General features: G+C 49.4%; 2 protein-coding genes across 4 annotated transcripts in view; both read left to right on the forward strand.

The window, feature by feature from the left end:
* The window catches only part of LOC140729331 (schwannomin-interacting protein 1-like), a 30295-nt gene extending 29262 nt beyond the window's left edge, over positions 1 to 1033 (forward strand). For all 3 annotated transcript variants that reach the window (XR_012099305.1, XR_012099306.1, XM_073048974.1), the window contains exon 8: positions 61 to 1033. The gene's annotated coding sequence lies outside the window, so the exon portion shown is untranslated. The remainder of the gene's footprint in view (positions 1 to 60) is intronic.
* Positions 1034 to 5425: 4392 nt separating this feature from the next.
* The window catches only part of LOC140729334 (P2Y purinoceptor 3-like), a 30008-nt gene continuing 7672 nt past the window's right edge, over positions 5426 to 27761 (forward strand). The window contains exon 1 of the mRNA XM_073048976.1: positions 5426 to 5532. The gene's annotated coding sequence lies outside the window, so the exon portion shown is untranslated. The remainder of the gene's footprint in view (positions 5533 to 27761) is intronic.

Below are 27761 nucleotides of genomic sequence, written 5' to 3' on the forward strand. Positions count from 1 at the left end.
CCACGGTGGGAGTGTTGGTGAGGCAGAGCAGTGCTAATAAATATCATTCTTTCTGCTCAGGTTCTTTGTTAGAGCGCCGAGGAAATTTGTCGGGTTTACGAGGGGGGCCGTTAACTGTGGCAAATTTGCTGCCAGACTGGGAACCGGATCAGATTCCTGACAGCAGATGAAACGGTGCTCGTTCCAGGACGTGCGTCAGAGGTTTCCCGGAATATGCACCTTCAGAGCTGTACGGTTGAATCTCTGCCCCCACTCCAAAGTTCGGAGCCTGCATACAGACCAAAGTAGGCCACTTGGCCCCTTGACTTTGCACTGCCCATCTCCCTGCTGTTTACAAACTTCAGACTCACCCAACTTCCTTCTCACCTTCTTGCCTTCCCTCATGGTGATCTGGGAACGTGCCGAGTTCGGGGCCTGTCCGGTGAAGTGGGAACTGGAGCTACACAATGATGAAGTGAGTTTTCTGTGAGTCAGCCCAGACAGAGGGTATCAGCCAGAAAACTCAACTGTCTATTTCCCTCCTTAGAGCTTCCAACCCACTGACATCTCCCCCTCCCCCTCTACCCTCCTCTACCCCTGGCCCCTCTACTCTCCTCCCCTTCCCCCTTTCCCCTTTCTCTCCCACCCTCACCCCCCTCTTCACCTCCTACCCCCCTTCCAATCTTGGCCCCTCTACCTCTAATATGAAGCCTGAGTATTGTCCCGGAAATGGAGGATTTACTCCAGAAAGCTATTGTGGACTGGAAAACCCGGGAGGATGTATTCCACGGATATGGGAAGCTGGGGCTGGATCAGAGGGAGGGAACAGAATTTGCCAGAATCCCAAGCGACGCCAACTCCCTACAGCCCTCTCAAACATCCCAGGGGATCCCAGATCGGGAAAACGAAGTGGATAAGGGGATGCGAGCATGTGTTCCATGCTGTTCATCTGTGATTTCTTTCTTAAAATGTGTATTTTTTTTTAAGTTACTGGCTCCTTCATGTTAACCCAGCTGGGCATGAAAGGCAGAAATAAACTGTTTACACCACAGAGAATACTTTTGTCTTTTATGATTAACTCTGGGAGTCCTGGTGTAGGATTCCCTAAAGATTAATTTGTAGTTTGCATCAGTGGTGGGGAAGGCAAATGCAACGTTCATTTGGAGAGGACTAGAATAGAAAAGCAAGGACGTAATGCTGAGGCTTTATAAGGCACTGGTGAGGCCTCACCTGAGATATTGTGAGCAGTTTTGGACCCCTTATCTAAGAAAGGATGTGCTGGAATTGGAAAGGGTCCAGAAAGAATTATCCCAGGAATGAAAGGGTTAAAATATGAGGGGTTTTTAATGCCTCTGGGCCTGCACAGAGGAATGAGAGGAGGATCTCATTGAAACATAAAAGCCTAGGTGGAGTGGACGTGCAGAGGACGTTTCCAACGGTGGGGGAGTGTCAGATCAGAGAGCACAGCCTCAGGGTAAATGCAAGTTGGATATATAACAGATGAGGAGGAATTTCTTCAGCCAGAGGGTGGTGAATCTGCAGAATTCATTGCCACAGATGGCTGTGGAGGCCAAGTCTTTGGGTAAATTTAAGACAGAGGTTGACAAGTTTGTGATCAGTAAGGGTATTATAGGTTATGGGGAGAAGTGAGGAGGATGGGGCTGAGAGGGATAATAAATCAGCCATGATGGAATGGCCGGGCAGACTCGATGGGCTGAATGGCTTCATTCTGCTCCTGTGGTCAGCAAATGCGGTGCAAATTGACTCGTGCGGAGCTGGAGTCGGGGCAGGAACTGGGGGAGAGTTTCAGTCTCAGAGACGCCACTGCAGTTCGCAGCAACACAGAATCTCCCTGTGCCTTTTATCATTATTCTGTCTCTAATATCCAAGCCAGATAGCTTAATTGACAACTGTTGTTCCTGCATCACTCGACAAGCAGGCCTAATGGGTTCGATTAGCCACCGCGCACTCACGCTCTGTGTAATCTGTGCTTGCCTGATTAAGTCGTGTTTGACCAGGACCATCTTCTGGGCATGTTTTTCTCTGCAGAACAAACAGCTTGGTGTCAGAGATGAGTTGATGAAGCGACAGTGGGCCAGCTGTCCCTCACTGAATTGCCCCCACCCCTCTGTGTTGGCGGGAAGGGGGTGAGGTTTATTCCGTGCGTAACCAGCACGCCCAGCTGCCCCCGGACTGACACCCTACCCCCCCCCACCACCCCCACAGCAGAGCAACAAGATGCCGTAAATGGCAGCTCCCCAGACTCTGTGACCCAGCCCCAGCTCTGTCGCGTTCCCAGTACCCCCAGCCGTCGTCCGAAGCTTAGCCAGGCCTGTCTGGGTCGGGTCGGGGTGGGCCTCCGACCCCACTTGCCAGACCTTCCATGATTCAGCAGGCACTGGAAGTCCAAAGCAACAAATGCAGAATTGCTGAAGGAGCTCAGCAGGACAGGCAGCGTCTACGGAGGGGAATAAATGGGCGGTGTTTCGGGCCAAGACCTTCCATCAGAACTGGAAAGGAAGGGGGCAGAATCCAGAATGTGAAGGTGTGGGGAGGGCCACGTAGGGCAGCATTTCCCGGCAGGTATCCACTTTAATCCCTATCCCCATTCCAGAATATCAGTCCATGGCCTCCTCTACTGCCATGATGAGGCCAAACTCAAGTTGGAGAAGCAACACCTTGTATGCTACAGCATTTCAAGCTAAGGGAGGAGGTAGTGCTGGGTCTCTTAAAGAGTATCAAGGTGGATAAGTCCCCAGGCCTGATGAGATAAACCCCAGATACTGCGAGAACCAAGTGAAGAGATTGTGGGGCCTTGACCAATACCTTTGTGTCCTTCCTTGGCACAGGCGAGGTCCTGGAGGACTGGCAAGCTGCCACAGTTGTTCCTTTGTTAAAGAAGTGAACCAGGAATAATCCTGGAATCTACAGATCAGTGAGTCTCACATCAGTGGTAGGGAAAGTTATTGAAGAGAATTCTTGCTGATAGGAATTGTCTAATTAGGGAGAGTCAGCATGGCTTTGTGTATGACCAATTTGGCTGAGTGTTTTTTTGACAAGATGACGAGGGTAGGGCAATGGAAGTGGTCTAGATGGATTTTAGTAAGGTGTTTGCATGGGAGGCTCATCCAGAAGATTAAGGTGCATGGGATCCATGGTGAATTGGCCTTTTGGACTCAGAACTGGTTTGTGCAGAGAAGACAGAAGGTCCTTCTTCTAGCTGGAAGTCTGTAATTAGTGTTTTTCTGCAGGGATCTGTGCTGGGACCTCTACTGTTTGTGGTGTATATAGATTACCAAGATAAAAATGTAGATTAGTAGGTTTGCAGATGATACAAAGATTGTTGCTGTTGTGGGCCGTGTAGAAGACTGTTGACAAAGAATACAACATGATGTAGATCAGTTGCAGATACGGGCAGAGGAAATGGCAGATGCAGTTTAACCTGGGCAACTGTGAAATGTTGCACCCTGGCAGGTCAAATGTAAAGAGACAATACAATGGCAAGACCCTTAATCTGGTGATGAGCAGAGGGATCTTGGGGTTCAAGTTCACAGTGGCTACACAGGTTGACAGGGTGGTTAAGGAGGCTTATGGCATAATTGCCTTTATTAATCAAGGTATTGAGTTCAAAAGTCAGGAGGTTATGTTGCAGCTTTATAAAACTCTAGATAGGCCACATCTGGAGTATTGCATACAGTTCTAGTCACCCCAGAACTATTGCATTCATTAGGAAGGATGTTGAGGGTGCAGAAGAGGTTCACAATGGTGCTGCCTGGTTCAGAGGGCATGTGCTGTCATGAGAGGCTGGAGAAACTTGGGCTGTTTTCTCTGCAGCGACAGAGGCTGAGGGGGAGATCTGATAGAGGTTTATATGAGAGGCATGGATAGAGTAGGCAGATTCAGGGAGTTCCCAGGGTTGAAATGTCTAATACCAGAGGGTGTACTTTTAAGGCGAGAGGGTGCAATTTCAAAAGAGAGGTGAGGGGTAGGATTTTTACAGAGAGAGAGAGAGATGGGTGCCTGGGTTCCACTGCCTGGGGTGGTGCCAGAGGCAGATACATTAGGGACTTTTCGATCAACACATGAATGTGAGAAAAGGGAAGGATATGAACATGGTGTAGGCAGAGGGGATGGTCATCTGGTTACTAATTAATTTAGTTCAGCACGGCAGTGTGGGCCAAAGGGTCTGTTCCTGATCTATCTTCTATTCTGATCACAAACAAGAGAAAATCTGCAGATGCTGGGAATCCAAGCAAACACAAAACAAAATGCTGGAGGAACTCAGCAGGCCAGGCAGTGTCTATGGAAAAGAGTACAGTCGACATTTCAGGCCGAGACCCTTCTATTCCACCTGGGTAACCTCCAACCTGATGGCACTAATGTTGTTTCCCAGCCCTGTCCTTGTAAATCCCCTCTGCCCCCTCGTTTCCAGAACAGGGAGACCAAGCCTAGAAGGGCTATGTAGGATCAGTCATTGTGTACCAGGACTGGCGAGATGTTTGAGCACAATTCAGATCGTTCTCGATTGTGATGGAATGACACAGACACATCGCAAGCACAAAAGGTTCTGCAAATGTGGGGACACGCTGGAGGAACTCAGCAGGCCAGGCAGCAACTATGGAGAAGATAAACAGTCGACGTTTCAGGCTGAGACCCTTCATCAGGACGTGGCAAGCTTGGCTTTATTAGTCGAGGCATTGAGTTCAAGAGTTGGGAAGTTAAGTCGTAGCTTTCTGAACCTCTGGTTGAGTTTCTTCTGGGGCATTGCGTTCAGATCTGGTTGCCCCATAGTGGAAGCTTTGTGGGGGGGGGGGGGGTTTGCAGAAGAGGTTCACCAGGACACTGCCTGAATTAGAGAGCATGAAACGTAAGCAGAGTTTGGACAAACTTGGGTTGTTGTTTCCTCTCCAGAGCATCAGAGGCTGAGAGGAGACCAGAGAGAAGTTTATAAAATCACGAGAGGCCTAGATCGTGTCAGATACATGGACAGGATCGACAGTCAGAATCTTTTCCCCAGGGTAAAAGTGTCCAATACTAGAGGACGTACATTTAAGATGAGAGAGGGAAAGTTTTACACAGAGAGTCGTGTGTGACTGAAGCGATAAGCCCCAATGAGGGATCTTGGCCCAAAAAACGTCGACTCCTTATTCCCCTCCATGGATGCTGCTTGACTTTCTGAGTTTGTCCTGTAGAGAGACGTCACGATGCTGGGAGGTTGGAGATAGATGGGCGGGGGGGGGGGGAGGAGGGATTGGTGACGGGAGACGATGCTCGGCAGGTTGGGAGCTGAAGCCTCTGGGTTACTGGTTGCCTGGAGACGCCGTTGGATGAGTTATTAACCACGGGTAACGAGGTGCATCAGCTGACACAGCTATCTTCGCCACAACAGCAAGTACACGGACCTGCGACCAGGAGCCGAAAATACAGCCGCTGGAAAAACAGGAGCACATTCTGGGAACGCCGTGAGGAGGAGCGGGGAGGGGGGGAGGAGAGAGAAACGAGGTGGCGGAAATCGCTGGAAGGCCCCGCGGGGGCAGCCCTCGCTTCTGACCGGTGAGTATGTTTCCAACTGCGTGGCGCTCGGTGTCTGGGAGACATCCGGCCCTGCTTCCCAGGGCTCGGCATCTCCGAGGATCGGTGGTTGAAGGGGGTGACTCCCCCCCCCCCCCCACTTCCTTTCCAGTCCTGATGGAGGATCTCGGCCCAAAACATCGACTCTTGATTCCCGCCCACGGATGCTGCCTCACCTGCTGAGTTCCTCCAACATTTTGTGTGCGTTTCTGTATTTCCAGCACCTGCAGAATCTCCTGTGTCAGTAGTTTAAGGCCCTGGCCTCCCTTACCTCCCCGATGTCCGCTGTCCAACCCCTCCCCTCTCTGCCAGCCTCCCCATCCCCCTCTCCTCTCTACTACCTGCCCAACTCTCCGGGGAATGTTGAGTCAGGGTGCGTGGCACAACCTACTCTACCCCTGACCCCTATCAAAGGGGGTGATTGGGGAGGGAATGGGAAGTGGGGCAATAATGCAGGAGGAGGGGTGAAATGGAGGAGCTGAGATAGCAATAGAGGAGGGGTAGGGGAGAAGGACTTGGTTCTGCTTCCTACGCAACACCCCCCCCCCCCACAGTTCTGGGATCATTGCACAGTGCAATCCCATCCATCTGTGGGTCACACAAATTTAATGTCCCAGGGTTTAGGAGCCCGAAAAGGAGGGCAAGACGTTTATTTGTGTGGTGACTCCCATTTGTGCTCAGCCATTCCCATCCCTACACACTCCCATCCCCGATACCACTGTAAACTCCCTCTGGCCCCGACACACTTCCATGTCGACCGAACACCCTCCCTGACCCTACACCCCTCCCTGTCACTGTAACCCCCTCCCCAGGCCCCTACACCCCTCCCTGTCTCTGTAACCCCCTCCAGTCCCTATCCCCTTCCCAGGCCCCTACACCCCTCCCTGTCTCTGTAACCCCCTCTGGCCCCGACACCCCTCCCTGTCTCTGTAACCCCCTCCATCCCCTACATCCCTCCCTGTCTCTGTAACCCCCTCCATCCCCTACACCCCTCCCTGTCTCTGTAACCCCCTCTGGCCCCGACACCCCTCCCTGTCTCTGTAACCCTCTCCCCAGAACCCTACAACCCCTCCCTGTCTCTGTAACCCCCTCCAGTCCCTGTCTCTGTAGTCCCCTTCCCAGGCCCCTACACCCCTCCCTGTCTCTGTAACCCCCTCTGGCCCCGACACCCCTCCCTGTCTCTGTAACCCCCTCCATCCCCTACACCCCTCCCTGTCTCTGTAACCCCCTCCATCCCCTACACCCCTCCCTCTCTGTAACCCCTCCATCCCCTACACCCCTCCCCGTCTCTGTAACCCCCTCCATCCCCTACACCCCTCCCTGTCTCTGTAACCCCTCCATCCCCTACACCCCTCCCTGTCTCTGTAACCCCCTCTGGCCCCGACACCCCTCCCTGTCTCTGTAACCCCCTCCATCCCCTACATCCCTCCCTGTCTCTGTAACCCCCTCCATCCCCTACACCCCTCCCTGTCTCTGTAACCCCCTCTGGCCCCGACACCCCTCCCTGTCTCTGTAACCCTCTCCCCAGAACCCTACAACCCCTCCCTGTCTCTGTAACCCCCTCCAGTCCCTGTCTCTGTAGTCCCCTTCCCAGGCCCCTACACCCCTCCCTGTCTCTGTAACCCCCTCTGGCCCCGACACCCCTCCCTGTCTCTGTAACCCCCTCCATCCCCTACATCCCTCCCTGTCACTGTAACCCCCTCCATCCCCTACACCCCTCCCTGTCTCTGTAACCCCCTCCATCCCCTACACCCCTCCCTGTCTCTGTAACCCCCTCTGGCCCCTACACCCCTCCCTGTCACTGTAATCCCTCCATCCCCTACACCCCTCCCTGTCTCTGTAACCCCCTCCATCCCCTACACCCCTCCCTGTCACTGTAATCCCTCCATCCCCTACACCCCTCCCTGTCTCCGTAATCCCTCCATCCCCTACACCCCTCCCTGTCACTGTAACCCCTCCATCCCCTACACCCCTCCCTGTCACTGTAATCCCTCCATCCCCTACACCCCTCCCTGTCTCTGTAATCCCTCCATCCCCTACACCCCTCCCTGTCTCTGTAACCCTCTCCCCAGGCCCCTACACCCCTCTTTGTCTCTGTAACCCCCCCATCCCCCACACCCCTCCCTGTCACTGTAGTCCCTCCAGCCCCTTCACCCCTCCCTGTCACTGTAATCCCTCCAGCCCCTACACCCCTCCCTGTCACTGTAATCCCTCCATCCCCTACACCCCTCCCTGTCACTGTAGTCCCTCCAGCCCCTACACCCCTCCCTGTCTCTGTAATCCCTCCATCCCCTACACCCCTCCCTGTCTCTGTAACCCCCTCCATCCCCTACACCCCTCCCTGTCTCTGTAACCCTCTCCCCAGGCCCCTTCACCCCTCTTTGTCTCTGTAACCCCCCCATCCCCCACACCCCTCCCTGTCTCTGTAACCCCCTCCAGTCCCTATCCCCTCCCTGTCTCTGTAGTCCCCTTCCCAGGCCCCTACACCCCGCCCTGTCTCTGTAACCCCCTGCAGCCACCCCATGTCCTTGTAACCCCCTCTGAGCTATACATCCCCCATTCTATATGTAATTCTGGATTTCCAGTACTGTACTTGCAGAATCTCTTGGGTTGGGGGGGAGAGTTGGAGCAGGAACTCCCCATCAACCAGGAACATTGACCACATGAATCTGAGTCTTTACCCCACCCCCCCCCCCCAGCCCGCTCCCCCACCGAGTAACTGAGCTGGAACTTTGACTGCCTGTGGGATTTTCCTGTGCACAGCAAGATCCCAGGAGCCTTCCGTACTGTTGGTAGGTGGGAAGGGTGGGGTGGGGATCAAGCCACCTTCTTCCCAAGCAGAACACCATTGGGAACTCTTCCACACAATGTGCTGGAGGAAATCAGCAGGCCAGGCAGCATCCGGTCAATGTTTCGGGCCAAGGCCCTTCATCAGGCCTGGAAAGGAAGGGGAGAAGTCAGATTCAGGAGGAGAGAGGGTTGCAGGTGGTAGGTGAAACTGGGAGAGGTGAGGTAAAGATCTGGGAAGTCGATTGGTGAAAGAGATACGGGCTGGAGAAGTGGGGATCTGATAGGAGAGGACGGAAGGCCACGGAAGAAAGGGAAGCGGGTGGAGCACCAGAGAGAGGTGGTGGGCGGGTGAGGAGATAAAGTGTGAGAGGGAAATGGGAATGGGGAAGAAGGGGGGGGCAATTACCTGAAGTTCAAGAAATCAATGTTTGTTCATCAGTTTGCCCCTACACCACTTCCCTCACTGCCATTCAAAGCACCAAACAGTCCTCCTAGGTGAGGCGACACTTCACCCATGAGTCTGTTGGGGTCATTTACTGTGTCCAGTGCTCCCAGTGTGGCCTCCTGAATATCGGTGAGACCACTTCACTGAGCATCTACAAAAAGCAGGATGTCCCAGTGGACATCCATTTCAATTCCACTTCCCGCTCCTATTCTGACATGTCGGGCCAAGGCCGCCTCTAGCGACAGTACGAGGCCACACTCAGGTTGGAGGAGCAACAACTTGTATTCCGTTTGGAAAGACTCCAAACTGATGGCATGAATATTGATTTCTTGAACTTCCGGTAATTTACTCTGTACCCCCACTATTCCCTATCCTGTTTCCCTCTCTCACCTTCCCTCCTTACCTGCCTATCACCTCCCTCTGGTCCTCCTCCTCCTTCCATTTCTTCCATGGCCTTCTGTCCTCTCCTATCAGACTCTCCCTTCTCCAGCCCTGTATCTCTTTCACCAATCAACTTCCCAAGCTCTTTACTTCACCCTTCTCCCTCTCCCAACTTCACCTATCACCTGCCACCTTGTACTTTTCCCTCCACCTTCATTTTCTCATCTCTTCCCCCTTCCTTTCCAATCCTGATGAAGGGTGTCAGCCCACCGCTCATTCCCATCCATCGCTGCTGCCTGACCTGCTGAGCTCCTCCAGCATATAGTCTGTATCTTTCAGCATCTGCAGTCCATCCTGTGTCTATGAACTTTTCCACATCCAGTCTTCCACTCTGTTGCCCCTTGGGAATCTCTAATCTCCAGTTCAACTTCTCACTTTTACCAAAAGCCAACCCATCCAATGAGTTGTGGGCATGGGAGTAGAGACCAAGAGATCGCGGTTGGATGTGTGTGTGTGTGTGTGTGTGTGTGTGTGTGTGTGTGTGTGTGTGTGTGTGTGTGTGTGTGTGTGTGTGTGTGTGTGTGTGTGTGTGTGTGTGTGTGTGAGTGTGAGTGTGAGTGTGAGTGTGAGTGTGAGTGTGAGTGTGAGTGTGAGTGTGAGTGTGAGTGTGAGTGTGAGTGTGTGTGTGCATGCGTGCAGAGTTTGCACATTCTCCCTGTGACCCCAGCTGCTCGAGTTCCCTCCCACATCCCAACAATGTGCAGGGTCGGTGGGTTAATCGGCCACTATGAATTGGCCCCTCATGTGTTGGTGAGGGGTTAGAATCTGGGGGGGAGCTGATGGAAACGTGGGGAGAATAAAATGGGACGGGTGTGTATGGGTGATGGTCGGCACAGACTGGATGGGCTGAAGGGTCCTTATTCCAGCTGAAGCCCCCCCCCCCGACTCTCCATCTCCTCACCACCTGACCTCTGTAAACAAGCGCACCCCCACCTCCCACTCTGTTCAGCACCAAGATCTCTTCCCCCAGTGCTTGCTGGGTTAGCCACCTATACCAGCTTCAATTGGAAATGAAAAATGTTCATCCTTTTTTCAAAATCCCTCTATCCCTCTCTATCCATCTGTCTCTCTCTCTATCTCTATCTCTGTCTCCCTATCTCTCTCCAGCTCTATCTGTACCTATCTATCTACTGTCTCTCCATCTCTCTCATCTCTCTCCATCTCTCACATCTCTCTATCTCTATCTCTCTCTATCTCTCCATCTCTATCTCTCTCTATCTCTCCATCTCTATCTCTCTCTATCTATCTATATATATATATCTGCCCCAGAATAGGACCACCAACAACCTGCTTTTGAGCCCCCTGATGTAATCACTTCACGATTAGCGGCTTTGGAATTCCCTCCCCCTTCCTTTATCATGCTCCCTGAAACCTCCTTTTTGACTGAGTTCTCCTAATGACTTTTTAAGTTATTTATGGTGTGGAACAGGCCCTTCGACCTGCGCCACACAGCAGTCCCCCGTTTTAACCCCAGCCTAATCACGGGACAATTTACGACGACCAATTAACCCCCCAAGCGTCTGTGGAGAAAGCTGGAGCACGGTCACGGTTAGAATGTACAATCTCCTTACAGGCTGCGGCGGGATTTGAATCTGTACTGCTGTGTGTTGAGCTCACCACTATGTGACCATGCCGCCCAGTCTCTCTTGGGATGTTACCTAACTGCAGCTTGTGGCTGTAACAGGTTTCAGGCGTGCTGTTGTGACACCGTGGGGGGGGGGGGGGGAGTTAAAGGGAGATTCCAAGGGCTCTTATCTGCACAATTTTTGCCCCAAATCAACGTTTGCGCTAACAACAAAGGAAATCGCAGATGACGAGAAGGTTGGTGGAGTTGTGGATAGTGTAGAAGGGTGTCACAGGTGACAACGGGACATTGAGCTGAGCTGAGAAGTGGCAGATGGGGTTCAATCTAGAGAAGTGAATCACTTTGGAGGGTCAAACAAAGGCAAAATACAAGGTTAACGACATAATTCTTAGCAGTGTGGGGGAACAGAGTGATCACGGGGCCCACGTCTACAGATCCCTCAAAGTTGCCGCACATGTTGTTAGGGTTGTTAAACTGGCCTGTGGTGCATTGGTGTTCGTTAGTCAGGGTTCAAGCTTAAGAGCCACGAGGTAATGTTGCAGCTCTATAAAACTCTGGTGAGACCACACTTGGAGTATGGTGTTCAGTTCTGGTCGCCTCACTACAGGAAGGATGTGGAAGCTTTAGAGAGGGTGCAGAGGAGATTCACCAGGATGCTGCCTGGATTGGAGAGTGTGTCTGATGAGGAGAGGTTGAGAGAGCCAGGGCTTTTCTCTTTGGAATGAAGGAGGATGACTGAATACAGACGTACCAGATGATAAGACACATAGATAGAGTGGACAGCCAGTGCTAATACGAGGGGACATGATTTTAAGGTGATTGGAGGAAAACACGGGGATGTCAGAGGTAGGTTTTTTGGTGTTGTGGGTGTGTGGAACACCCTGTCAGGGGTAGTAGTAGAGACTGATACATTAGCGATATTTAAGAAACTCTTAGATAGGCACATGGATGATAGAAAAATAGAGGGGTATGTGGGAGGGAAGGGTTAAATTGATCTTGGAGTAGGATAAAAGGTCAGCACAACATTAGGGCACAGGTATCCACGTCTAGACGTCTGGATCTCCCCCCACCCCCCCATCCTGCCACCAACTCAGCTGGAAGTTAAGTTGAATGTTCAAAATCGATAATGGTAGATTATTCCAAAATTCCAGAAAAACACCAGAATTACAAGAGGCCAGGAATTACTGGGAGCACACGGCCAGTGAGGGACGTTTCTGGCCTTGGCGTAAGATGTTGACCCTGTTTCTCTCCCCTGAAAAGCTGCCTGACACGGGGAGTGTTTCCAGCGCTTTCTGATTTTACCCTGCCTGCTGTCAGCTCTGACATCGTCCCTTTGCTTTTACTGGTCCACACAGCGTGTGTGTGGGGGGGGGGGGGGTCTCCGGTAAATCTCCCTGCGTATTCTTGAAGCCCCAGTGAGGTCTATCCCACAAGCCTGAGTCCTTCGCTGTGGGAAGGATCATATATTGAGCAGTCTGCTTGGGAATGACTGATTTCCTTCCTTAAGGGTCCTCTAGTCTTGTAGTGTAACAGTTTAAAGTGCCAGCAATCACCAATTGAGGTTCAATTCCCGCTGCTGTCTGTAAGGAATTTGCATGTTTTCCCTGTGAGTGTGTGGGTTTCATCCCACATTCCAAACATATACAGTTAGGGTTAGAGTTAGTAAGTTCTGGGGCAGGAGAAGCAATGAGACATTTGCGGGCTGCCTCCCGCACTGTGCTGGCTGTTGATCCAAACATTTGACAGTGCGTTTCTGTGTTTGGATGGGAACGTGACAATGCGTTTGTGCTTATCTTTACTGGTATTGCTTTATCATGCTCACACGTGCTGGGATACGGTGAACAGTGCGTCTTGTATACTGCTCAAACAGATCAGTGCCCTGAGCTAGAACAATAATTCAGAATAAAGTGTAACAGCTACTGAGAATGTACAGTGCAGGTAGACGATAAGGTGCCATATCATAACGAGGTAGATTGTGAGGGCAAGCGTCCATCTTATCATACAAGCGGAGTCTGATAACAGTGGGGTAGCAGCTGTCCTTGATTCTGGTGGTCAGACGATGGGGGAGGGGAGAAGAGAGGATGTCCGGGGTGGGTGGGGTCTTTGCTCTACCCAGGCAGGGAGGAGTATAGACAAAGACCATGGCGGGGAGGCTGTCATTGTGGGGACAACAGGAAGAGAATCAGTGGGATAAATGGCCCTTTTATACATCACAAGTGGGTGGCGGGGAGCAGATACATTTCTACCAAGGAGATGTAAGGAGTTCTTTCCATCTGCTAGCTTGCAGGTCACCCTTGGGCAAGGTGTAGCACCTGCTTAGCCCCCCTTCCCCCCCCCACCCGATCAGGGTCACGTGAAGCCACGGGAGCAGGTGGTGGATGGTCGTACGACAAGTCCTGGTTATGTGACCACTGACAGACAATCTCTGAAGAGTATTGATAATGGCTGGGGTCACCTGTCTTGTAAAGACACTGCCCAGAAGAAGGCAATGGCAAACCACTTCTGTAGAAAAATTTGCCAAGAACAATGATGGTCATGGAAAGACCACGATTGCCCACGTCATACGATGCGGCACATAGTGATGATAATGATGGTGTACAAGTACATCACAAGGAAATGCGGAAATGGTGGGACCGGTCTTTACATCTCCTAAGCAATAAACCGGATCTGTGACAGCCTCTTCAGCCCAGTGCCCCTGTGGTTATGGCTGTGAGAGAGGCTGGGGTCTGAACCTCAGGGCTCGCTCTGTGGGGGTTAATGTCACCCCAACATCATCCTCACCTTCCATCAGCGGCAGAGCACCCGGTTCGAGTCCCGCTCCAGATACGTGAGCGCAGAGTTGTTGCAAATTCTGTCTGAGATGCTGTCTTTTCAGGTGAAAAATCCCAACTGAGGCCCCAGTTAGTGACAGGAGAACCGGGAATAGGAGTTCACATAGATCATGAGTGATCTGGCAGTGGGCCCAGCTTCACCTACCTGCCTCTTCCCTATCACCCCTAATTCCCAGACTATGCAAAAATCTATCTCACCATCTCTTAAATATATTTTAGCTCTACTGCTTCCCTGGGCATAGAATTCTACATATTCACTACTCTGGAAAAAGCAAATATATATGTGTGTCTGTGTTTTATATATATTAGGTTGCTGAAGACTTTTACATAGTACTGCATTTGTCAATGTGGAGCGGAGAGCGAGTTTGTAAATCTGGCGAGAGCAAATGGTGTTGGGAATGGTGAGGGTGGAGCGCTATGGGAGGGGTGTGGGACGGGGGCAGAGGAGGAGTGCCGGGAGATGGTGCAGACACACCCAGCCCTGAGACACCAGGCAAGGTCATTTGATCCCAAACAATTGGTTTATTGACCATTACTGAATATCTCTCTGGTGCTTCCCTCTCCCTCCCCTCTTCACACCCACGATTCCCCTCTCCCTGCGCCCTTCCCACTCTCAATCCACAATAGACCCATATCAGAAAGAGGTTTATCATCACTCACATATGTCAGGAAATTTGTTTTTTGTTGTGGTAGCAGTACAGTATAATACATAAAATTACTACAGTACTGTGCAAAAGTCTTAGACACCCTAGCTATACAGTATATATGTGCCTAAGACTTTTGCACAGTACTGTGCTAATGGAAACAACTTTCCTGCCTCTTTCTTATCTAAATCCTTTTTAAATTTTATATCCTTATATAAGATCCCTTCTTGCTCTGGGCCGTTGAACCTCCGCTGCCAGTACATCTCTCCTCAAGCAAAGAGACCAGTCTGCACACACAACATATTCCAATAGCACGCTACAGTCCTTCATGTCCTGAGAGTTCTGTAATGTGGAGAGCACAGGTCAAAGTTCAAAGTAAAACTGCGTATCAAAGTAAGTATGTGTTATCACATACTACGAGGGGAATGAACTTACCAGTCACCCCTCGTAACAAGATTCACTTTCTTTCAAGCATTTACAGGAAAATAAAGAAATACAATAAAATCTATGAAAAACTATACACAAACAAAAACTGACAAACAGCCAATGTGTAAAAGAAGGCAAACTATGAAAATTTTAAAAAAAACGAGATCATGAGTTGTAGAGTCCTTGAAAGGGAGTTTGAGGTGAGTGAAGTTATCCATGCTGGTTCAGGGGCCTGATGGTTGTGGGGTAATAACTGTTCCTTAACCTGGTGGTGTGGGACCTAAGGCTCCTGTACCTCCTTCCTGATGGCAGCAGCAAGAAAAGATGATGCTGCTCTCTGGTGACGGTGCTCCCGGTAAGTGTGCTGAATGGTGGGGCTTGTGACGGCCTGGGCAGTATCCGCTGCTTCAGGTAGGCTTCCACACTTCCGTACCAGGTCGTGGGCATCTTGCTGTACATACAGTGGCCGCCTCGTTCCCCTACAGCCTGACACTCCATTGACCATGAAGCCTCCCAAGGAAAGGATGGGTGCTATGGAAACAGGAGTGACCTCTTCCCTGTTAAGAGCAGCACACACAAAATGCTGGGGGAACTCAGCAGGACAGGCAGCATCAATGGAGGGGAATAAGCAGTCGATGTTTCAGGCCGAGATCCTGTGCCTGACCTGCCGCGTTCCTCCTGTGCTTTGTGTGTTGCTCAAGATTTCCAGCATCTGCAGAATCTCTTGTGTCTATTTCTGTCCGAGCTGGGACCTCTGGTTGGCACAGACCGAGGCCATGCTCTCCTCAGGACATCGGTCAGTCCTGAGGCTGAAGCCTGGTTTCAAAAGAAATAACAGAAGGGTCACTTGTTTTACAATGGACTCTGAACGGAGCGGTGGCTCAGGGTCTTCTGGGAAAAGGTGCAGTGGTTAGAACCACTGCCTCCCAGCCCGACTGTGCGCGTGTGCGTGCCTGTGTGCATGCATGCGTGTGGAGTCTGCATGCTTTTCCTGTGACTGCGTGGGTTCCCTCCCACACCCCGACAGTCTGTAGGGTCAGTAAATTGCCACAGCAGGGGGGTGAAGAGGGAATGTCCGGGGGGGGGGGGATTCCCTGATTCTTTTGGCTGCTTTCCCGAGACATCAGGAAGTGGGAATCTGTATGATTCATTGCCACAAATGGCTGTAGAGGCCAAGTTATTGTGTATATTTAAAGCAGAGGTCGGTCGAATATTGATTAGTAAGAGCTTCAATGGTTATGGGGATATGGGGTTGAGAGGAAAAATAAATCAGCCACAATGGGGTGGCAGAGCAGACTCGATGGGCCGAATGGACTATTCTGCTCCATTGTCTTATGGACAGGGAATTATACATCTCTTAAGGGTATAATAGACTATTAGCCCCCCTCTTGCCTGGTCCAGCACCCAACAGATCACAATCTGGGCTTTAACCTCAGTGCCACTTTCCTGCACTGACCTCAGTCCCAAAATTCTGATATATTTCCTTTGAATGGCCTTCTAGGAAGGGAAACCTCTGTTTGTAAATCTTTGGAATTCCTTCCCCTGCTCAGAGAGCCGTGGGCGGCCAGCTCACTGGGTGTACTGAAGCAGAGTCTAATAGATTGTAGTGTGCCAGAGTGACATGGATGATTGGGCGAGAAAGACTCGAGGCTTTATAATCTTAATGAATGCAGAAATGGTCTCGAGGGGCCAAATAGCCTTCAACTGCTGTCTTCTTGCTTCTACCATTGGGATGGAGGTACAGGAGCCTTGGGTCCCACTCCACCAGGTTCAGGAAGTTATTACCCTGTAACCATCAGGCTCCTGAACCAGCGTGGACAACTTCACTCACCCCAACGGTGCACTGACTCCACAACCAACAGATTCACTTTCAAGGACTCATGTTCTCGGTATTAGTTATTTTTTAATGTTTTAATTTGAACTATTTGTCTTTTTATGCACATTGGTTGCTTTTCAGTCTTTATGTATAATTTTTTTGTAAATTCTATTGCATTTCTTTATTCTCTGTAAATGCCTGCAAGAAAATGAATCTCAAGGTAGCATACAGTAACATATACGAACTTTGATAGTAATTTTACTTTGAACTTTGACTTTTGCATTGACCAGTTCCACTCTACCTAGAAGAGGTGTAGAAAGGAGCACAGGGACCTTATCAGGATGTTTCCAAGGAAGAGGGGGCATTGCTTACTCATAAGCTTTGAAGAAGTTCAATGTGATTCTTGGTGCCCCGAAGGATGACTTTTCACCTATATCTGTGACACTTCACATGCTCTCCACCTCCTCAACAGCTTTCAATTCCCTAGCCCTGACCGCCTCCTTTTCACCATGGATGTCCAGTCCCTATACACTTCTATGCCCCAGCAAGAAAGCCTTAAAGCTCTCTGCTTCTTTTTCAACAAATTAATCAACCATTTCCGCACCATCACCACCCCCTCCGCCTGGCAGAACTGGTCCTCATCCTCAACACTTTCTCCTTTGGTTCCTCCCACATTCTCCACACTCAAGGGGCGGCCATGGGCACCCGCATGGGCCTGAGGTATGCCTGGCTTTCTTCAACTTCCACCCTGTCCTTAAATTTACCTGGTCTATTTCTGACATCTCCATTTCTGGAGACAAACCCTCTACCGACAACTTCTATAAGCCTACCGATTCCAACGACTATCTTGACGATACCTCTTCCCACCCAGTCTCCTGTAAAAGTGCCATTCCCTTTTCTCAGTTCCTTCATCGCCACCACATCTGCTCCTAGGGTGAGGCTTTCATTCTCAGGACATCAAAGAAAAGAGTTTCCCTTTCTCAATGATTGATGGTGCCCTCACCTGTATCACCTTCAATTCCCGTGCATCCATTCTCACCCGATCTTCCTGCCACCTTAGCAGGGATAAAGTTCCTCTTGTCCTTACCTACCACCCCATGAGCCTCCACATCCAACACGTCATCCTCCGCAACTTCCACAACCTCCAGTGGATCCTACCACCCATCAACTCTTCACCTCCCCACCCCCACTCTCTGCTTTCCTCAAAGATCGCTCCCTCATGACTCCCTTGTCCATTTGTCCCTCTGCACTAGTCTCCCTCCTGGCCCTTCTCCCTGCAAGTGGTCTAGGTGCTACACCTGCCCATCCGCCTCCAGTCAGGCCCACAAACTGTCCTTCCAGTTCAGGCAACTTCTCACCTGCAAATATGTTGGCGTTGTCCCTCCGTTATAGACCTAACAAAAGTTGGGGGTCCGTTTTATCAGGCACCTTCACTCCATCCACCAATTTAAATTCATCCATTTAATTTCATATCCCCATTTCAGTGCTGACGTGTCAGTCCATGACCTCCTCTCTTTGCCACAGTGAGGCTACTCTTGGGGCGGAGGAGCATCACCTCATATTCCATCTGGGCAGTCTCCAACCTGATGAACATTGATTTCCCCTCCAGTATTTTTCCCTCCCCCTCCTATTACCCACTCTGGCCTCTTACCTCTTCTCCTCTCCTGCCTATCACCACCCCCGGATCCCCTCCTCCTTCCCTTTCTCCAATGGTCCACTCTCCTCTCCGATCAGATCCCTCCTCCTCGTCTTTTAGCTTTCCAAACCACCTGGCTTCACACATCACCTTCTAGCTGTCCACCTTCCCCTCCCCTCACTTTTTTATCTGGCATCTTCCCCCTTCCTTTCCGGTCCTGAAGGAATGTTAACTGTTCATTTCTATAGAAGCTGCCTGACCTGCTGAGTTTCTCCAACATTTTGTGAGGGTTGCTCTGGATTTCCAGCATCTGCAGAATCTGTGTTTCATGAGAGATTGTTACAGCAAAAGATCAGAAACAGAATCAGGTTTATTATCACTGATTTACAGTACCATGCATAAGCCTTGGGCACATATACACAGCTACGGTGCATAAGACTTTTGCACAGTATTGTAAATGTCATGAAAGTTGTTTTGCAACAGCAGTACAATGCAAAGGTGTAAAATTATTATAAATGTCAAAAGTAAACAGTGCAAGGAGAGGAAAGAATAGTGAGATAGTGATCACGGGTTCATAGACTGTTCAGGAATCCGACGACGAATTAAGAAACTATCCCCAAAACATCTTCGGTCTCCTGTACCTCCTCCCTGACGGTAGTAACGAGAAGAGGGCATGTCCCGGAGGGTCCTTCGTGATGGACATTGCCTCCCTGAGGCCTTGCCACCTGAAGGTATCCTGGCTGGTGGGGAGGTTTGTGCTGGCAGCCTCTTTCGATCCCAGTGATGCAGCCAGTCAGAATGCTCTCTGCCAAGAAGGGATTTGTTACAGCCGACAGAGAGGCCAGTCAGCCCATCGAGTTGATGCTGGCCTCCACATTCCCTCACTCCGCAATGTGATACATTTCCCAAACCCCGGGGAACGTTCTCCCTCCTGAAGGTGCACATTAGCACCACTTCACAACCTCCCTCTGCCTTACGCACAATGCATTGTGGAGTTCCCTCCTCTTCCCAGAAATACTCACCCCATCACATCTGCCTCCATTTTCACACTAAACCTACCCTCACCTCTTGCACTCTCCCCGCGTTCCCATCAGCTCCCCCCCCCCCCCCATCAACAACAGACACCACACGTCGTTGGGATGTGGGAGGGAACATGAGCACCCCGGGAAAACCACACATTCACAGGGAGAACGTGCAAACTACACACACGAACAAATACAGACATACACACAAAGCACACGCATGTGCATGCACAACATATACACATGCACAAACACACGCATGTGCGTGCACACACAAATGAAGCACAATATATACACAAGCACACTCAGACGTTCTCCCATCGTAAGGCGGTACAGTAGCGTAGTGGTGGGTACAATGCTTTATAGTTCCAGCCTGTAAGGAGTCTGTACGTTCTCCCTGTGACCATACGAGTTTCCTCCAGGTGCTCTGGTTTCCTCCCACAGTCCAAACACATGCCGGTTAGGGTTAGCAAGTTCTGGACATGCTATGTTGGCACCAGGAGTGTGGTGATATTTGCAGATTGCTCCCAGCATATCCTCGCTGATTTGATTTGATGCAAACTATGTGTTACACTGTATGTTTTGATGTTTCAATATAAATGTGACAACTATAGCTAAACCTTTATTGTTACATACACAGGCACACACACTCATTATGCGTCTGGGCACAAGCACGCACACAAACACACAGATGTACACACATACACACACACAAAACATACTCGAGCGCACACATGCAGGCTCACACATACACACAGCGCTGGAGGTCAGGATTGATACAAGGAACCGTGGGGAGTGTCTGGGAAAGGAATCAGTTGAATTGGATTTTGCTGGGTAGTAAATGGGAAGGTGTTTTGTCTGCTGGGGTGTAAATAGGAAGGAGTTTTGGCTGTTGGGATTTTGTTGGGGGTAAATAGGAAGGAGTTTTGTCTATTGGGATTTTGTTGGGGGTAAATAGGATGGAGTTTTGTCTGTTGGGATTTTGTTGGGGGTAAATAGGATGGAGTTTTGTCTGTTGGGATTTTGTCTGTTATGGGACTACATGGACAATGAGTGATAGCTGAGCCTGTTCCATGGGCCTGGACTAATAAATAGTGAGTCTGATTTAAGATGGAGATGGAATTCTGGAGTAACTCACAAAGGAGCTGGGGGAACTCACTGGGTCGGGCAGCATCTGTGGAGGGAAATGTCCTGATGAAGGATCCAACCCAAACCACCGAATGTTAATTCCCTTCCAGAGATATTCCCTGACCCGCTGAATTCCTCCAGCATCTTGTGTGAGTTGCTATTGCCTTAAGATAAGTTATTGAAAGAGAGCTCAGAAACACAGTGACCCCATGTTCCAAGGATTTGTGCAAAGCCTCCCTCTCTATGTGAAAGCCAAGGCTGATCCCAGCACAGACCACCCTGTGCCCAGGAAATTCCCAAACCAACCACTTCATTGGGTATGGCCGGCATCTGACAAGGCGGAGGGGAGCTCACAGTCTTGTGCTCAGTGAAGCTCCCTTTGACCTCGAGCAAACAGATTTCACCTGCTTTGTTTTCACTGATGATCTGGGCCTCAGTAGGAATACCAGCATTTATTGCCCCTCCCTAGCCAGCCTGTAAGCCACCTCTTCAACCCATTGCTATCTTTCTGGTGAAGGTGCTGTCAGAGAGGTGAACGGTGAAAGACGAAAGATTCTAAATGTCCCCTGATGAGGTAACCTATTTATCACAGGCATATCCTATGGTGGAGGCCAGAGGACACAGCCTCAGGATAGATAGACATCCTGTTAGAACGGAGATGAGGAGGAATTTCTTTAGCCAGAGAGTGGTGAATCTGTGGAATTCATTGCCACAGGTGGCTGTGGGGGAGGCCAAGTCATTGGGTGTATTCAAGGCAGAGGTTGATAGATTCTTGATTGGTCAGGGCATGAATGGATATGAGGAGAAATCAGGAGATGGTGGCTGAGAGAGAAATGGATCAGTCAGGATGAAATGATGGAGCAGACTTGATGGGCCAAATGGCCTAATTCTGCTCCCATATCTTATGGTCTTAAGGAGTGGTGGTAGAGGCAAACACATTAGGGACATTTAAGAGACTCCTAGAAAGGCAGATGAATGATAGAAAAATGGGGCTATGTAGGGAGGAAGGGTTAAAAGGCCAGCACACCAAAGGGCCCGTACTGTGCCGTATTTCCCTGTGCCATTGCATTAATAACCAACACAGCCCGAGGATGTGCTGGTGGGCAGCCTGCAAGTGTCACCATACTTCCAGCTTCAACGTAGCACGCCCATAACTTTCTGACCCTAACCTGTACGTGCTGGGAACGTGGGAGTAAACGGAGCACCCAGAGGAAACCCACGCGGTCACAGGGAGAATGTCCGAGCCCCTTACGGACAGTGCTGGGAATTGAACCCCAGTCACCAGCACTATGAAGCTAGGCTACTGTGTGCCCCTAGAACCAAGATTCATGATAAAGGAGGAAGGGGGAATGAATCTTTGGAATTTTCGCCTTTCAAACCAGGGAGAACCATGTGTTCAAATCCACACCCACTACTCAGGCCATGTCCTCTTCTTGCTTCTACCATCCGGCAGAAGGTACAGAGGCCTCAGGTCCCACACCACTAGTTATTACCCTTCAACAATCAGGCTCTTGATCCAGTGTGGATAATTTCACTCACCTCAGCTCTGAACTTATTTCACTATGGAGTCACCAACTCATGCTCCCATTCTTTTGATATATATTAGCACAGTTTGTCTTCTTCTGCACGTTGGTTGTTTGTCAGTCTTTGCTTGTTTATGTGTACACTCTGCGGCCACTTTATTACATACCTCCTGCACACAGTAACATACTGAGTGTGTGCTTGTGTCTTCTGCTGCTGTAGCCCATCCGCTTCAAGGTTCGACTTGTTGTGTGTTCAGAGATGCTCTTCTGCACTCCACTGTTGTAATGCAAGGTTATTTGAGTTACTGTTGCCCTCCTGTCAGTTTGAACTAGTCTGGCCATTCTCCTCTGATCTCTTTCATTAACAAGGCATTTTCACCCACAGAACTGGATGTTTTTTTGTTTTTTGCACCTTTCTCTGTAAACTCTAAGACTGTTGTGCATGAACATCCTAGGAGATCGCTAATGTTACTCCACTTTTCAAGAAGGGAGAGAGACAGAAGGAAACGAAACTATAGGCCAGTTAGTCTGACTTCTGTATTGGAGTCGATTATTAAGGATGAGGTCTCAGGGTACTTGGAGGCACATGGTAAAATAGGCTGTAGTCAGCGTGGTTTCCCCAAGGGAAATCTTACCTGACAAATCTGTTGGAATTCTTTGAAGAAATAACAGGCAGGATAAACAAGGGAGAATCAGTGGATGTTGTTCCCTTGGACTTTCAGAAGGCCTTTGACAAGGTGCCACACATGAGGCTGCTTAACAAGTTAAGAACCCATGGTATTACAGGAAAGATACTAGCATGGATAAAGCAGTGGCTGATTGGCAGGAGGCAAAGGATGGGAATAAAGGGCTGCCAGTGACTAGTGCTGTTCCACAGGGGTCTGTGTTGGGCCCGATTATTTTTTATGTTATATGTCAATGACCTAGATGATGGAATTGATGACTTTATTGCTAAATTTGCAGACAATACGAAGATAGGTGGAGGGGCAGGTAGTTTTGAGGAAGTAAAGAGGCTACAGAAGGACTTAGACAGATGAGGAGAATGGCAAAGAAATGGCAGATGGAATACAGTGTTGGGAGGTGTATGCACTTTGGTAAAAAATGAAAGGGTTGACTATTCTCAAAATGCAGAGAAAATACAAAAAACTGAGGTGCAAAGGGGCTTGGGAGTCCTTGTGCAGGATTCCCCAAAGGTTAATTTGCAAGTTAAGTCCGTGGTGAGGAAGACAGATGCAATGTTAACATTCATTTCAAGAGAAGTAGGGTATAAAAGCAAGGATGTAATGTTGAGACTTTAAATAGCACTGGAGAGGCCTCACTTGGAGTATTGTGAACAGGTTTGGGCCCCTTATCTTAGAAAGGATGTGCTGAAACTGGAGAGGGTTCAAAGGATGTTCACAAAAATGACTCTGGGATAGAATTGCTTGTCATGTGAAGAGTATTTGGTGGCTCTGGGCCTGTATTCGCTGGATTTCAGAAGATGGGTGACCTTCTTGAAACCTGTCAAATGGTAAGAGACCTTGACAGAGTGGATGCGGAGAGGATTCAGATTCAGCTTATTGTCATAAACCACAAATGCAATGCAGTTAAAAAATGAGACAACGTTCCTCCAGAATGATATCACAAAAGCATATGACAAAACAGACTACACTAGAAAATCCACATAATGTTTGGCAAATCCCAATCCAGAGTCCGGAGAGGATGCTGCGTATTAATATCGCGCTACCATCTTAGCATGTTCCCCGGAAAGGAGCTCCAAATCCACCAGACAAAACAAGACCAAAAACTAAAGCTACAAGACCTGCACAAAACCACATAGTTACAACATATAGTTACAACAGTGCAAACAATAGCATAATTGATTAAAAAAACAGACTATGGGCACAGTAAAAATAGTCGAAAGATGTTAAAGGACTATAAGTTCAAAAGAAATCACCACACAGTTTCCACAAGTCCCCAGGGTCCCGACAGACTCGCCATCCCACGCCGGTGGTAGAAGGGAATACCCCCGCTATGGACTTCCACGGCGCTGCCCGACTCAGCCTCGCAGACGCAGCAGACAATGAAAGCTCCGTCGAACCCAACCTCACAGACGCAGCACACACCGAAAGCGACCTGACCGCAGTGGACTCCAAGTCCGTCGAACCTCCGAGCCGACGACCATCCTCTCCGGCACAGCTTCTCTGAGCACCATCCTCTGCCGAGTGTATTAAGACGGCCCCGTATTAAGATGCTTCCTATGCTGGGAGAGTCCAAGACTAGAGGACATAGCTTCAGAATAGAGGGCTGTCCTTTTAGAACAGGGATGAGGAGGAATTGCTTTAGCCAGAGAGTGATGAATCTGTGGAATTCTTTGCCACAGCAGCTGTGGAGCCCAAGTCTTCACGTGTATTTAAGTCAGGCTTTGATAGATTCTTGATAGGTCAGGGGTTAACAGGATACAGGGAGAAGACAGAAGGTTGAGGCTGGGAGCAAAGCTGGATCAGACATGATGAAATGGTGGAACAGACTTGATGGGCCAAATGGCCTAATTCTGCTCCTATATCTTATGGCTTTATGGAGATCACATGATAATCACAGTTTCTGAGATACTCAAACCACCCCATCTGGCACCCCAACAATCATTCCACGGTCAATCTTTTAGATCACATTTCTTCCCCATTTTGATGCAACACACATGATGCTGGAGGAACTCAGCAGGCCAGGAAAAGAGTATTTATGGAAAAGAGTACAATCGACATTTCAGACCCAGACCCTTCATCAGGACTGGAGAAAAAAAGATGAGGAGTCAGAGCTCATCTGGTGGGGGGGGGGAGGGGGGGGAGGCGAGGAAGAAACACAAGATGATAGGTGAAACCAGGAGGCGGGGAGGGGAATAAAAATGGGTGGCCAGTGGGAGATCTGATTTTTCTGGTGGACAGAACGTAAGTGCTCGGCGAAACGGTCTCCCAGTCTACGTCAGGTCTCCCCACGCTGGCAGCGCTGGATACAGTGCATGACCCCAACAGACTCACAAGTGGAGTGTTGCCTCACCTGGTAGGACTATTTGGGGCCCTGAATGGTAGTCCTTCCAGGTGAGGCGACACTCACCTGTGAGTCTGTTGGGGTCATCTAGTATCGAGCTCTGCCATTGTGGCCTCCTGTATATCGGTGAGACCTGACATAGATCGCTGAGCACCTACGCTCCATCCGCCAGAGAAAGTGGGATCTCCCACCAGCCACCCATTTTAATTCCATTTCCCATTCCCATTCCGACATGTCAATCCTTGGCCTCCTCTACTGTTGTGATGAGGCCACACTCAGGTCGAAGGAGCAACACCCTATATTCCATCTGGGTAGCCTCCAAACTGATGGCATGAACATCGATTTCTTGAACTTCCGGTAATAGTCTCCCCCCCACCATCCCATCCCCGTTTCCCTCTCTCACCTTATCTCCTTGCCTGCCCATCACCTCCCTCTGGAAGCTCCTCCCCTTCCCTTTCTTCCATGACTTTCTGTCCTCTCCTATCAGATTCCCCCTCTCCAGGTCTGTATCTCTTTCACCAGTCAACTTCCCAGTTCTTCATCTGTTCCTCTCCCAGTTTCACCTCTCACCCTATGTTTCTCCCCCCCTCCCCCCATCTTCTTCTCTCCAGACCTGCTGAAGGGTCTCGGCCTGAAATGTCCTCTATACGCTTTTCATTAAATGCTGCCTGGCCTGCTGGGTTCCTCCAGCATTTTGTGTGTGTTGCTCGGACTTCCAGCATCTGCAGATTTTCTCCTGTTCCCCATCCTGGTCTAAACAACAACTGAACCTCTTGATTATGTCTGCATGCTTTTATGCTTTGAGTTGCTGCCACATGATTGGCTGTTCAGATATTTGCATTAACGTACAGGGGTACCGAACAACGTGGTCACTGAGTGTAGCTTCTCATTAAATTCTATTGTATTTCTCCCGTGAATGCCGGCAAGAAAATGAATCTCGAGGAAGAGATACACAGAGTAGCACATGGAGACATATTCTTACTTTGATAATAAATTTACTTTGAGCTTTGAAATCCCACCAATACAGGCAGGGAAGCAAAATGTAATCAATTAAATAAATTCAGTGGAGAAGTCTCCAGGATTCACAACCCTCTGAGTAATGAAGGTGGAAATTTCTGACCCAGTGAGGAATCAAAAATTTTGAGGGATTGGGTAGGAGAGCAGAGCTAAGCTAAAGATCCAATCCGGCTTGGTCCATTGCGGAGGGACCGAAAGCATAGACTATTTTCTAAACGGGAAGCGAATTCAGAAACCTGAGGTGTGAAGTGACTCGGGAGACCGAGTGCTGCGTTCCCTAGAGGTTAACTTGCAGGTTCAGTTGGTAGTAAGGAAGGCCAATGCCACGTTAGCATTCATTTCGAGAGGACTAGAATGTAAAAGCAAGGATTTAATGCTGAGGCTTTGGTCAGACTGTACAGAGTATTATGAGCAGTTTTAAGCCCCATGTCTAAGAAAAGATATGCTGTCATTGTAGAGGGTCCAGAGGAAGTTTACAACAATGATCCTGGGAATGAAAGGGTTAATGTATGAGAAGTGTTTGATGGCTCTGGGCCTGTACTCGCTGGAATTTCAGAAGAATGAGGGAGGATTTCATTGAAACCAATCGAATATTGACAGGCCTACATGGAGAGGATGTGTCCTGTTGTGGGGGAGTCTAGGAGCAGAGGGCACAGCCTCAGAATAGAGGAGTGTCCATTTAGAACAGAGATGAGGAGGAATGTCTTTAGCCAGAGGGTGGTGAATCTATGGAATTCATTGCATAGACAGCTGAGGAGGCCAATTCAAAGTTCGAAGTAAATTTATTATCAAAGTATTTAAATGTCACTATTCATTTTTTTGCGGGCATTCACAGTAGAACAAAAAAATACAAAAGAATCAATGAGAAAACTGCGTACAAAGACTGACAAGCAGCCAATGTACAAACTGTGCAAATACAGTAACAGTAATAACAATAATTAATATGTAAATAAATAATACTGAGAACATGAGTAGTAGAGTCCTTGAAAGGGAGAAAGCCGGAGAAAGGAATTGAAAGGGAAAATAAATCAGCCATGATTGAATGGTGGAACAGACTCGATGGGCTGAATGGACTAATTATATTCCTGTCTTATGGTCTGATATCTCTTAATGTCGTTGTAGCTAGGACATTGGGGGGGGGGGGGAGAATTTGAAAGATGTGAGAAGAGGAAGGCTAATTGCTGGCTTCTTGCTGAAGGAACAGTGAGTGTTTTGTCCAAACAAGTGTTTTACATGTACTGAGGCGCTGGGCAGCCAGGCAGTTAAAGCAGTGGTTGAGACGTGGACCCTTGTTCCTTAGGGATGTTTTCCAAGTTACTGCCTAACCAGCAGAGGCCACAGATTCCCATTAGCCATTTACCCAGGAGCATTTCGACAACGTGGGGATCTGGCAGTCTTGCCAGAAGATTCACAACTCTCCCGTCACTTTAATCAGGAGGCGGGGACAGCAGTCCTAACTGTGCTTGAGCAATGTAAACATAAACTTAGCTTTGTAAAGTCAAGGTCATTTTTTTCCCCTGCTGTGGCTTTTGTAAACTGGAATCAACAGTTTTAGATTCCCAAGATGATTCTGTGGGATTGCTAATGCACAAGGAAAGGCCAAGATAAATAAGAAATGTATTTTTTGAAGGAACTCAGCTCAGCACATCAGGCGGCTTCTATAGAATGTACTAAACGGTCGCCATTTCAGGCCTGGATTGAGTCCATAAGATCATAAGATATAGGAGCAGAATTAGGCCATTTGGCCCATCGAGTCTGCTCCGCCATTTCATCATAGCTGATCCATTTTCCCTCTCAGCCCTAATCTCCTGCCTTCTCGTATCCCTTCATGCCCTGACCAATCAAGAATCTACATACCAAATGACTTGGCCTCCAGAGCTGCC

Source organism: Hemitrygon akajei, chromosome 6 (genome assembly GCF_048418815.1).
Source record: "Hemitrygon akajei chromosome 6, sHemAka1.3, whole genome shotgun sequence".
Taxonomy (NCBI): Eukaryota; Metazoa; Chordata; class Chondrichthyes; order Myliobatiformes; family Dasyatidae; genus Hemitrygon; species Hemitrygon akajei.